The following is a 12,051-nucleotide window of genomic DNA, read 5'->3' on the forward strand; positions in this document are numbered from 1 at the left end:
TCTAAGCAATAAAAAAAACACGGTACCTTACTCGCAGCGTATAGGATTGATAATGGTACTGACCCGTCACAGCCCATCACTAGTACAGCTTGTCTACAGCAATACAGACAGAGCAAAGAAAATTACTGTCGCGCATTCGTTTCAATGACTACGCTCCAATCTCTATATATAAAAATGAATTGCTGTTCGTTAGTCTCGCTAAAACTCGAGAACGGCTGAACCGATTTGGCTAATTTTGGTCTTGAATTATTTGTGAAAGTCCAGAGAAAGTATAAAAGGTAGAAAAATATGAAAATGTTCCAAATTAAATAAAAATAACAAATTTGTTTTTCCTTTGATGTGTCCCCCGTCGGTCTTTTATTTATCGATTGAGGCACTACGAAGTCTGTCGGGTCAGCTAGTAAAAAATAAATAATCTCGCAAAACCAAACGCGGTTAAACAAAAACGAGTATCTCTTGGATATTCCATTGATTACGAGCACGGGTGGCGGTGAATCAACAACTCGGATCGATCTACATAACCGGTTTTATGTCCCAGCACTAGCGGCCGACGAGACCTGTCAATTGAACATGTCATTGATCTTATACTTTTGAACGGTTTTAGGGTGTACCGAGAAAGTACATTACTGTTTTATTTATTTATTTTTGATTGCCCTTGTAGGCAGACGAGCGTACGGCCCACCTGATGATGAGTGGTTACCGTCGCCCATGGACTTCAGCAATGTTAGGGCAGAGCCAAGCCGCTGCCTACCGCTTAATGCTCTCCACAAGCCTCGTTTGAAGAAGGACATGTCATAGCGCTCGGGAAACACCGTGGAGGGGAGCTCATTCCATAGCCGGATGGTGCGTGGCAAAAAAGACCTCTGGAAACGCACTGTCGATGGACACAGTGGCTTCAGATAATATGGATGAATTCTGCTCCGATGGCGGGAGGTGCGAGAAAAAGGAGATGAGATGATCAATTAAAATTACTTAATTAATTAAAATTATTTTACGATTCAATCGTAATGTTTTCATCGGGTTTCGTACGCAAACACGTCAGTCACCACGAAAATCGTAATTTCGTAACGACTAAAATATTATATTGAAAACAGCAACAAAAATTCATTATAATAAATTCGCGCGTGTTCCTTTATTAATGTAAAATCCTTCTAAGCGACGCGTGATAAGTCAGAATACTCGTAGTAAGATATTGTAACTAAAGAAAGAAATTACATATTGAAAGGTGGTTTTCTATGATGAACCTTTTTAAGTTTTGGAACGAATTTCCTTATGGGACGATGCGCAGGGGTACCCTAACCGGGAAAAACGTCCGTAACGTGAGATTATTATTAGTAATGCACACAGTGTACGACTTAACTTTGTAATAACGTACAAATTAGTAATGCACACAGTATACGACTCAACTTTATAATAACGTACAAAAAATAACATGGAGGTTTTTTTGTCATTCATTAACCACGATCCCAGAGCGTTCGTTTGCGCAATACACTAACTTTTATGCAAGCAACCGTGAATGAAGTGTACCACAATAAGTTCGCACATTACCGAATGACCTTGGGTTGTTGCGAAACCTCCAGTTTTATTTTCTTTATACCTCGAATAGAACTTAAAATTAATATTTTTATAATAAGGAACTTCGTTCCTATCCGGTGTCCCACGATACCACACATCTTTTTATTTGAACTTCAATAGAGTTTACCTTCAATTGAGTCAAATAGTTGAAGAAGTTTTTTTTGTTATGGTATTTTTTCCAAATTTTACACTTTAAATTGCTCTCCTGTATAGTTTCAAAAAAGTCCCTTAAAAATATATAGATAGCCCTTCAGCCCTATTACACAACCTTCAATCAAGCACTTTCGCGTCATGCGCCAAAATGCGCGAAATAAAAACAATTAACCGATTCCTTTTTTGAATCACGAAATGCGAAAGCAATACCGTAAATATTCATTAATTATTTGCATAATCAAGGTCGGTGAACCTTATAAAGAGAAATTACACCACAACAAAAACCACAAGAAACTTTAAGGATTTTCCGTGTACGAATTTGGCGAATGTCGGTTTTTGTTTGTCCCGTACCAGCGGTTACCTCGATACCTTAACCGATTCAAGTACCGGTTTTGTATCGATCGATTAAAACGTTTTCGCGGCAACGTGATATTTAGGTCGAAAATTACATGACGTTTTTCAGAATTGGCAACGTATTTTTTTGATACATCTGACGTTTTTTTAGTGATTTTATGAACTGGTAACGTCGGATCTGGAGGATTTTTGAACTGTTATTTAGTGCTGAAAGTGGGACACTTTTTCAAGCATCTCCCACATGAGACGGTTCGCCCTACCTCTACCCTCCATAATTTCTAAGAAACATTAATGACACTTATCAATGTTGCCAATGTTCAAATAACGAAATTCTTATTTTTGTTTACACGTGACACTGACTTACGCTTTCATACTGCCAATTCTATTGTGATTTGATTTTTCAATAAACAAAATTTCAAGTATAGATAGTATTCCGAGTAATTCACGTATCGCAAATAATCTTGAATATTCGGATTCATACGTGTGCTATAAATTAAATAATGAAATTCAATACTTGCGCACATGGCATTTTTGATTTATTGATCATCATCCGAATGGAATTAATAACAAAACAGTTCCACAGGATTTTTTAAGGAGCTCATGAGTGATAATTTCGAAAATAGTGACGGTACATTACAATAAAACTAACGGACCCGACAGACGTTGTCCTGCAAAAATTCATTCTAGTCGATCCAGCCGTTTAGTTGCAGTATAGATAAATAGCCTATACACCGACTGCAGCGCCATCTGCCGGGCTGATTTGTGAATCTAAACCATCCAGGGCGCGTTTTAATTAACTTACACGTTTAATCTTAGTGCTTGTATTCAAACATGGAGATCATCGAATACTGAATTACCTAAACAACATCTCGAACTCGATTTGTCGAACAAAAACGTACCTTACGCTTTTGACTTAAGTATTTCTCAATTTTGTATATGGTTTTGGACTTTGGTTATTTCGTATTTTACCAAACCGATTTTATCAATTGATAACATTGTGATAAGAAGACAAAAATCGATACGCGTAGTGCATTGTTCTTCACGATAATTTAATAATCGTTTTGCTCACACACGATATACCTATATCTATATAAATTACGTGTCACGTTGTTTGTCCGCGATGGACACCTAAACTACTGAACCGATTTTAACTTCTCTTTTTTTAAATATGTCTTTTGTTCCAACTTAGGCCATAGGATGGTTTTTATTTCGATTAATGGTCCCAATATTCATTAATTAACAATAAAATGATTTCTTATGTTGATTATTGTTATTCATTGTAAGTAATTCATAAATCTAAAAATCAGCACTTTATTTACTCTACACTGCTTTTGGTTGACTGGTAGAGAATGCCTTAGGCATTAAGTCCGCCAATGTAAACTTTGTATGAAGTGTAAATCAGTTTTTACAGACAATTGTAATACTGTCTGACATTAATATCTCATAGATGGCGCTGTGTTAAAAATACCAACGTTTAACAGAAGCCACAATTTAATGGCATAGACATCACGTGTTGTTGAGGCTAAAGTATAAGTGAAATTTATCTCATAGTAAACGCAATACAGTGAAATCCAATTGTTTTTACTTTGTTAATTTTTGGTATTAGCATAGCCGGCCACGTGTTATTTAGATACAAAAACCTTAGCCACAGCAACGTGTGGCCGGGTCTGCTAGTACCTCTTTTTTTGTTAAAATAAAATTTTGTGTTAGTTTGTAAATCTTCAGCGATGCTGACTTGTTTTATTTGGAATCTTAATGTGTACTTAAATGTGCTTTAAACATAAACCCACTGAGTTTGTCGCCGGATCTTCTCAGTGGGTCGCGATTCCGATCCGGTAGTAGATTCTGCGAAGCACGGCTCTTGCTAGGGTTCCTGTTAGCAACGTCGTCAGGTATGAGCCCCGCGAGCTCACCTACTAGTTAAGGTTACGCTGGCTCAAGGCTATCAGCTTAGGCAGGAAAAAAAAACAGATTGACTTGGTACAGTCAGCTTCGAACCGCTGGTATGTCAACGGAGGTTCCCGTCTTAACAACAACAGATGGCGTGCGAGTGTTTTTATCAATACGTGTTTCGGTAGTCACTGTGCAACATAGTCAGTATTCATGAGCTATTTAAATATTTCTGTTTCAATGAATTGCCAATCTATTATATCGCCACCCCTATATTATATCCAATTACGCTAAATGTTATTAAAATTATCTGTGAAATTTCATTTATGCTCATCCTGTTAATTTTTTGTCGGTGCATTTTTTTGGCGAGACCTTAGGGTCGTCTCTTGTATTAGTTTCATTTCGTAAACGCACGTCTGCAATTTCTTACGCGCAAATGAGGACATAACTTGCGTATTGTTCGTTTGGCTGTGAAATAATTGAGTAACTAATTCAATAAATAATTTAATACAGTTTTAAAGTTCATCACCCATATACTTTTTGGGGCAACATAGCTAATAAAAATTTATCCTAAAGTTAATATTATGTCAATTAATTATTTTTTTTAAATAATGTTTTTTTACTACAATTTTTTTATTTTTTTAAAACACAGAATCAAAATGCAAACGTAAACAATTACATGTTAAGTCAGCCAGTTAGTGACAGCCCTACACAACCCTTCACACCTTGGCTATTAAGAACGTTGTTGATATGCCGAGTTCTCAGGTGACACAACCCTTTGTCTGATCCCTAATGTTTGCTGATTTTCAAGGTTAGATTATCCCACGAGGCTCAGCTGTCTATTACAACAAGGGTTAAATAGAGGTGCTTATAGCTCAGTGGTTGTAAAATCGCTCGATTTCAACATCCACGACTAGTAGTTGAATGGTCTCAAAAAGTGCACAGATAGTACAGAAAAAGTTCAAAAAGAAACTATAATCAACGCCATCTAGAACAGCTATTAAAATATTCAAAATTGCTGATAGCCTTGAGAGGCTATTTCAGCTTCACCTTAATGCGTTGGTGAGCTCACGGGGCTCAAGCCGGAGGTGTTGCTAACACTGGCCCTAGCAAGAGCAGTGCTTCGCAGAATCTAGCACCGGATCGGAATCGCGACCCACTGAGAAGATCCACTGAAACTCAGTGGGCTGTGTCTATGGGTTAGTTCCCTCGTCCAACTCTGGCGACAACGACGGTGACCGATGCTTGTAGAGCCATAAACCACCGAGAAAATCTGAATACATAATATTTGCGTTCACAACCGCAGATATGTTCTAAGGAATTGTTCGAGGTGATCTAATCATCTCAAATTCACCATAAACTAACTGCATTCAACGCATTTCCTTCCATGGTTAATTCTGAGCGATATACCTCGACTACATTAAGCACAAAATTTAGACAGGTTGCGTTCTTAGGCAAATACGACTGGTCAAACTTCGAACCGAAACGCGTTACTACTTCTTAGCACTCTAAAAGTGTCTCCTCATATCAAAGTATCTCTGTCTCAATCGCAGTCAGTATAGGTACGAACTATGTTGTCGCTAAATACATATTGTTAAAATAAATAACATTAAAAAAAAAAAAAATTGTAATACTAAGATCGAAGGCCGAAAAACGTAAGTTAATGACCGAGAAAATATATTCCAATGACTCACAGACGGAAACACACTCTTTGCCTATCACAATTTAATCATTACGGTACTTCAAATCGAAGAAAATTCAATAAAATAATTGAACAAATTATTTTGACATCTCGCCTTTTTTGAACAGAGATCTGAGAGACAATATCATCATAAAATAACATTACGTCATTGGCAAAAAGTAAACGCTATTTTCAAAAGAAGAAAAAAAAACATCTTCGTTCGAAATTGAAAAATTCTCAAACGTTAAATGTGTGACTCGCATAACAGTCATGACAATAGAATAAAATCGATATAATAAATAGATATGTATTTATATATTTATTCACAGCACAGCGATGTTTGTTACGCATGTTTACAAGAACGCCAAGGTCGAGGATACATTAACGCATCCATTATAATCGTTGCGATAACGCAATTTATGAGTTTTATACAATTGCATTGATAACTCGCTCTAGTTTCGAAGTAAAAGTTCTTTACGCTTGGGGGGCTAAGCTGGTGAATGCGTGACGAGAGCGTTACGAAAAGTGTGATCGGGCGAGGCGAACGAAAGTTGAAAGGGATATATACTAGTTAGTAAAGGTATAAAGAGAGACAGATAGTTACGTTTAAAGAGAGGTGCGCGCGCACATTTTCTTTCTCTCTTCCTCTGAAAATTAATCAAATTCATTTCGCATTAAAAAAAACCATAATAAATTTAAAGTTTTGTAAAAAAATAATATATGTAAATTTATATACATACATATACATACAGCTGAAGAAGTTTTACTACAATTTAAAAAAAAAAACTTAACAATGCTATTATACCTAAACCAGAAAAAGTATTAACATAATATTCATAGCTAACACATCCCGCATTCAAGGTTTCGTTGTGTTATTCGTTAAACAAGATATTTGCTTTGGAATTAATTATTTGTTAATTTTATTTATTGATAACGTGTTGTCGCGAATATATATTTGTTCTAGTCTAGATCAACTGTAAAACACTATTTTATCGGCTTCGAAAAATATAGTCATGTTATTGTTGTTGGAATTTTCATTAAGGCCCATTCTCTAAGCTCTTAGACTCTTCAAGCAGCGGTCACCGTTCTTTGTGTTCCGAGTTTATTTCTATTTTTTATTGCTTAGATGGGTGGACGAGCTCACAGCCCACCTAGTGTTAAGTGGTTACTGGAGCCCATAGATATCTGCAACATAAATGCGCCACCCACCTTGAGATATAAGTTATAAGGTCTCAGTATAGTTACAACGGCTGCCCCACCCTTCAGACCGAAACGCATTACTGCTTCACGGCAGAAATAGGTAGGGTGGTGGTACCCGCCCGCGCGGACTCACAAGAGGTCCTACTACCAGTAAAAAAAAAACAAAAAAAAACGTTTTTGCGTTCCCGCCAATAAGTCAAGAACACTCATAATTACAAAATATCATCGCAAAACTGATTAGAATAAAAGGGGGGCTAGTTCAAATTAAGAAATTAGTTTCCTACGTAAAATCAACAGCGCTTAACAAAATATTAAAAAACAACAACCCAATAAAAAAAACTGTTTTGTTTCGCTTCAATACATTTTCTAGTTCAAGAAACTGTCAGCCATCTTAAAGTTCAGTAGCACTGTTTTATTTTCGTAACGAGACTATTCTAAATTAGAAACACGTGGTATGTATACCGTTGCCAAAAAAGAAAGAAGAAATATAAAAATAAAAATAATAACCCATTGATTTTTACTTCGAGACTTGAAGACGGAGAAATGTGTTTATCTTACCGGAAACGAAAGATTTTTGGTGAATGCTTCTTAAGTGGCATACATACTGTGGTAATTATTAGATATCGCATTGTATCGCTACGTTGCATGAAGTAATTCAAATTTCGTATGATGACAATATAATAGAAAAGCTTAGCAAAAAAAACCGACTTTAACAAAATAAAAAGATGTGTGGGGTCGTGGGACACCGGATAGGAACGGAGTTCCATATAAAAAAAAAAAATCAGAGAAAAAAATCGCGCGGTGAAATATCGCTGTGCGGAAAACAAGGCCTTATTCCACGGACTTTTTCTTACGGTTTATACTATCACATTTTTTTCAGTTCGGTCGCGCAGCAAAAATGGCGCGGTGAAATATCGCTGTGCGGAAAACAAGGCCTTATTCCACCGACTTTTTCTTACGGTTTTTACTATCACATTTTTCTCAGTTCGGTCGCGCAGCAAAATCCCTATCTCCTCCAAGCCTGCCGTAAGGAACTTCGTTCCAAAAAGAGTATCAATCATCATGGAAAACTATTGAATATGCGTCATTAAGGTCGGATATTAATAAAATGGCACTAAATAAGAAACACTAGTTATATATACAAACAAAAAAATCGATATAGCCCACCGAGAAAAAAGTTCTGAGATGACACCCAAAAAAAAAACAGCAAATTGATTACCTCCGTCTTTTTTTATTTCGGTTAAAAACTAAGCATGCGTCCATCATACATTGAGCTACGTTCTGCGTAACAGATATTTGTAATTATACATAGATACATAGGCTGCGTGAAAGACGATATATTATGTAGGAAAGATAGAGAAGTATGGAAGGAGAAAACATGTAGCGCCCACCCCAGGTGACTGGGAGAAGAAGGACAGGAGAATTATGATAATGTTGATACACAGACTGATAGTTTCAACTGTATAATTAATTTCTAGTATCAAATGTATGTACGTTACGAACATGGATATAATATAGTTAGAGCGGCTATTGGAAATTAAGCAGAATATTAAAAACAAAATCGATAAACATGTCACATCTCTATTTATAAAATTTATGTTTCCCGGTAATATTACGTATGTAATTTCTATACTAATTAAATGACACTCCGTTAAGTTTAGTTGTGTTTAAATTACGAAAAAATAATTTAAATTTGGAAACGAGTGTAAATTAAACCCGTTTTGCTATAAATATAAAACTGAGCACTCGTGAGTTCACGTGATCATTCGTGAGTCCTCATGAGTATTCATGAACCTACTTTTTTTTATTATATTTATAAACTCACGAATTATTTTGCGTTCATTTGTAAATTTAAAACTTTAATATATTCATTCAAATCAAATGCTCACAAACACGGTCATGAAATATGACTAACCCGGTAGTAGCCCTGTATTCAACGCCCTCACTGCTGAGCTTAAGGTTAGAAGCAAACATTCGTTTGACGTGTTTAACAAAACTATTTAACATTATAATTGTGAGAGTGTGTATGTTTGTGTGTGAAGTTTGACCTTCTTTCACGTCGAAAAGAAGCAACAGATTGACATGTTTTTTTTTAAAGTCGGTCAAGTGACATATATTACCGTTTATCCCGAAAAAGCATCTCTTTCTCCCGAGAAACTACACTGGCACTATCTCATCGGCAAAGCCGCTGCTAATAGCTGGTATCTATATATTTAAACCCTTATAAGTAGGTATATAAGTCTCCTATTGCCATAAGACAGGAAACACCAGAATACAGGAAACACTATAGATACCAACTACATAAGTTCTGCCTCTGATGATGAGATAGTTCTAAGTCTGAGTTACAACGTCTGCCCTTCAATCCGAAACGCATTGCTGCTTCACTGAAATAGCCTGGGTGGTAATACCTACCCGTGTGGATTCACGAGACGCTATACCACCTGATGATATATAATACTTATGACGTCATTATAATGACGCGCGTTTAGTTTTCAAGAGATTGGCGTATTTCATTATCATACAGTAATAGTCGCTACAACGTCAAAAAACTTCGGAAATAATGTAATGTAAAAAAACACCAACTATACCAATAAAATAGTTTTAATTACATATGTCTATTAATCTTTTTTGGCCACGTACCATCCGGCTATGGAATGAGCTCCCCTCCACGGTGTTTCCCGAGCGCTATGACATGCCCTTCTTCAAACGAGGCCTGTGGAGAGTATTAAGCGGTAAGCAGCGGCTTGGCTCTGCCCCTGGCATTGCTGAAGTCCATGGGCGACGGTAACCACTCACCATCAGGTGGGCCGTATGCTCGTCTGCCTACAAGGGCAATAAAAAAAAATGGAAGTGACATACGTAAATATAGTTATTTTTTCCCTACCTATGCTGATAGCCTTGAGAGGCTATTTCAGCTTCGCCCTAACGTGTGTAGGTGAGCTCGCGGGTCTCAAAACGGAGGTGTTGCTAGCACTGGCCCTAGCAAGAGCAGTGCTTCGCTGAAACTACCATCGAATCGGAATGGCGACCCACTGAGAAGATCCGGCGAGAAACTCAGTGGGCTGTGTCTATGAGTTAATTTACTCGCAGAGACCTTCGTCGCAAGGGACGGGTTCGGCAAAGACGGTGACCGGAAATCGTTATAACAACTCTTCAAATAATATAACATATTATAAAGAAGCTAAATACAGAAAAACGCTATAACGCACAAGAACAAACAAGTACAGCTCCGAATGCCAAACATTGGTGGCCAACGAATGAGGATCCAATGGTCTAGTTATCAACCACTTAGCCAACAGGCCAACAATTGCTGCCAACATACCGTCTACCACGACGAAGCCATCTAAAGCAATTATTTTAGAACTCCTTCTCGGGACCCAAGATGGCATTGACCTCGTGTGGTCTATGGGCCGCACAAAACTTTGCCTTCTCAAAGCCAGCTACCGCATTGAAGACGCACAAATACGCAAAGAGCAACAGTTATTTTTAAGGAATCTTAAAAGCGTGATTCACAAGAGTACTGCGTATAATTTAATTCTTTTTTTTTATGACCTTATCCGACCAAACAATACGATCGATCCGTGGTCAATGGAATCGGAATTTTTCATTCATAATACGCGGGAAGCTGTAGGAAGAATAAAATATGTAGACTTCCACGTTAAGACTTGTGCGATTCTGAAGTTATATATTATTTGGATTTAATCTAATACGCTTGAAAATTGTAAGAAATAGTCTAAGTTTGATATTCAGAATACTACATTTTTATCAAATCTTTTTATTTTTATTACGCTCTATAGATTCGGAGAATTCAGTCTAACTAGTAAGTGACTCACATCTTTGAATTTATAATTTGGGGCAGGTCAAAACGTAAAAATAAATTTGGCTAGATTACAGAAATAACAATGTCATAAACTGGAATTTGAAATGAACTAGTGGTCCCGCAGTAGTCGAAATTCGACTATAATTAATTGGAATTGTAAGTTTGTACACTATTATGATGGCATTTTATACTTCTATAATCACAAATTTCGCCAAGACTACACTATAAAAAATATTAACAATGACAAACCATATTCTATTCTCAATTTGACAAGAGACGTCAAGAACAAAAGTTTGACAATAAATAGTATACATGCGTGTGTGCGTCAAATACATGGTATGTAGTGTGTGTAATGTTTTCTTTATTGATTTAATGTATCTTTTATCCATTATTCAAAAAAAAAATTAGCATTGTGCACTTCTTCTCTATATTCTCTATAAGTGGGAAAAATTTCATACTCCTCCGTCCGCGCAATTTTCGTAAAAAGGGATACAAAGTTTTTGCTTCACGTATTAATATATAGATTAGTAAGCCTTAAAGCCGGCGTCATGGTAAAAAGTAGGTACCTAACGTCTTAAGTTAAAAGTAACCTGTGTTTCAGAAGTGAAAAGGTTATTCACATTTCGAAATTGTTGTCGAACAGCAAGGCGCGAGTTTTGTTCAATACAAAACTTAATCCATACGCGACCGACATAGACTAACAGTCTACAGTATTCCTAAAATAAACAGCTTACCGCTCCTCAGATAAATAAGACAAAAAGTACTATTATAACATAAATAATAAAATAATATGCCACTAATGCAATGAACGCACGATTCAATTTCACTTTTTAACATAGGATGTATTCACAGCACGCCACTGACACTTTTTTTTCGTGTGAAACGGAACGTGGTACCTAGTTTTTCTTTTAATTTTATTTATAGGTGAAACGTTTTTTTTTTAACGTACCGGCTTGTCGTTTGACGCGACCGTTGCGTCGCGCTCGAAGTTACAACTGAACTGGAGGCGACTTTCAACTTTTATTTTTCCACGGCGCTCGCTTCCCGACAGCCGCGGCTCTTGTCTGTGTGAGTGCTAGTGACGCGTTGTTGTCGATAACGAGATAAGATATCGATATGTAAATCGATGAGAAATGCCACAGATTATCGATATTACAATAAAACAGAAAATTATATTTAGACTAGCGGCCCGCTCCGGCTCCGCTCGGGTCTTTAACAAAAATTTCAACGATATTTGACGTTGTTTTATTTTTTTATATAAAAGAACACTTATTGCGTCATAACTATAACAGTTAGACATAAGCTGTCCCGACACTTTTTATAAATAATAATGTGTTCTACAAAGTCGTAGTACATTATTTTATTCTATCATCAATAG

At 36.6% G+C, this 12,051-nt stretch overlaps 1 protein-coding gene across 1 annotated transcript in view; it reads right to left on the bottom strand.

The window, feature by feature from the left end:
* LOC114247866 (lachesin) overlaps positions 1-11,760 on the bottom strand; it is a 184,259-nt gene extending 172,499 nt beyond the window's left edge. Inside the window, exon 1 of the mRNA XM_089737983.1 lies at positions 11,623-11,760. The gene's annotated coding sequence lies outside the window, so the exon portion shown is untranslated. The remainder of the gene's footprint in view (positions 1-11,622) is intronic.
* Between the last annotated feature and the right edge of the window lie 291 nt (positions 11,761-12,051).

Source organism: Bombyx mandarina, chromosome 24 (assembly GCF_030267445.1).
Source record: "Bombyx mandarina strain Sakado chromosome 24, ASM3026744v2".
NCBI lineage: Eukaryota > Metazoa > Arthropoda > Insecta > Lepidoptera > Bombycidae > Bombyx > Bombyx mandarina.